The sequence below is a fragment of the Tiliqua scincoides genome, chromosome 1, assembly GCF_035046505.1.
Source record: "Tiliqua scincoides isolate rTilSci1 chromosome 1, rTilSci1.hap2, whole genome shotgun sequence".
NCBI lineage: Eukaryota > Metazoa > Chordata > Lepidosauria > Squamata > Scincidae > Tiliqua > Tiliqua scincoides.
The window spans coordinates 78643984-78646039 of record NC_089821.1 but is presented as its reverse complement, the minus strand read 5'-3'; positions in this window follow the sequence as shown (position 1 = coordinate 78646039).

The following is a 2056-nucleotide window of genomic DNA, read 5'->3' as shown; positions in this document are numbered from 1 at the left end:
GGCCTTGCACAAAGCAAGGCTGGCCTTTCCTTTGCTGCTGCTACTGCATCACAGTCGTGAAACAACAAGCAGTGGAGGGAACCCTCATCCCACAGCTCACTTGAGAGGCCAAATAGTTGCCCTCATGCTGAGAGCAGTTGCATTGGGCCAGTGTGGGCTCCAACAAATCTCTGGAGGGCCAGAGGCTCATTGGAGGCTAGGGGCTCCCTGAAGGCCGCATAGAGAGGCCTTGAGGGCCGCAAGTGGCCCCAGGGGTTTGGGCACCCCTGGCCTAGGGCAGTGGTTTCTAAACATTTTAGCACCGCACCAACTTTTTAAAATGATATACTATCAGGATCCACCTACCCTTATGAGACTTTTAAAAAGGTGATCTAGAAAGAAATGTTTCATTTATTTATTTATTTATTTATTTATTTATTTATTTATTTACAAGTAATTATTTATTTGCAAATTTCTTGTAATGAGGCAGCCCTAATGAATAGCCTCAAGTCTTAAAGGGCTTAGTTATGAGACCCAACCTTCATGTGCCCTCACTACCTGTCACTGACAGATTTGGAAGGGAAAAACCCCAGAAAACAGACACTTATCTCCCTATATATACACCAGCTTGCAAACTACAGGAGCTCAGTTCTTTGCAGGGCAGTTAGCGGCTATCTGATTTTTGAATAGCCTCAAGGCTTGAGGCAGTTACAGCCAAATCCTGAAGCTGGAGGCTCCACCGGATGCAGCAGTGCCAAAATGGCTTCCGCTGCATCCAGCAGCGCTGCGGAGTCTGCCAGAGGTCTCCTTGGGGAAAGGGGACTTTTGTCCCCCAGGGGAAAGCCCAAGTGCCACAACGGGGCTTCTCAAGTCTACACCAGCTGTTTTGCTGGCCCATATTTCAGAGACTTCATGTTGGGCCTTCTGGCCTGATGCAAAGTTCAGGATCCGGCCCACCCACCTCCTGCCCTGGTTCCTCCCCCCACCTTGCCCTCCCTATCCATTCCACCCATTCCCCACCACCCCCTCACATTGAAACTACTTACCACCAGCCAGCTCTGCTGGAGTGCTGGCCAGCCTTATACATGGTGCTGAGGCTCAATACCGATGGCCCCTCCTTTCTGAGTGCCACAGATGTGCCTGACAGCACATTTGCAACAACCAGCACTGGCACTGGAACTCAGCACTGGCACTGAGGGAGTTCAGGATTGGGCCCTTGGTTATCTGATCTTTCCATCTCTCATGTTTTCACTGGAGCCTCTGCGAGACCCACCAGAAATTGGGTCCTGACTACAGTTTGAGAAGAGCTGGCCTAGTGGAATGGTCACTGCAGGAGATAGTTTTGGGAAGGGAGGAGCCGAATTGTAGTTGGTCATTATGTGATGTATAATGTTGGTTCTTTGTCACGTCCATTTTGTACTCTGATGTTATTTCAACCACCTTATACATGTGTTACATGTGTTACATGTGTGGATGCATGTATCGGGGAATGATATCTGTGGCTGAGAGCTATTGTAGCTTAGTAGCTATCGGCACAATCAGTTCAGAAGTAAGACCCATTGTGCTCAATAGAGCATACTGTCAGGAAAATCTGTGTAGGATTGCAGCTTAAGGAACTGAGCTGCAAATCAGGACTTCCCTGGTTTCATTTTCTCCACTTCCATTATTCCAGAAGGTGATCTTGAGTTAGCTAGCCACTCTCTGCTTTTCAGCTGCAGTTGAAGATCATAACTCTCACTTACCTACAGAGTTGTTCTAAGAATAACAAGAATTTAATCCAGATGAAGAAACCACTATACAAATGTTAAGTATTAGTATTATTAGCCCTGCCTAGTTTGTTCAGTAGAACATCAGCCCAGAATCTACACATAGAGAGAAGCAAAGAAACCAGGGAAGGTGCTTCACAGTTGTTTTTCCGCACTCTCCACCTCACCCTGAGTGATTTCCAGTTTACTCTCCCAAACATATTTATGGAACTTTGAAGAGAGAAAAGCAGACCAAGGAGGCAAAATTCAGAGTGGAAAAATAGTTAGTAGGTAAAGGATTAAACACTCCTCTCCACACAGCTTTTTTGCTC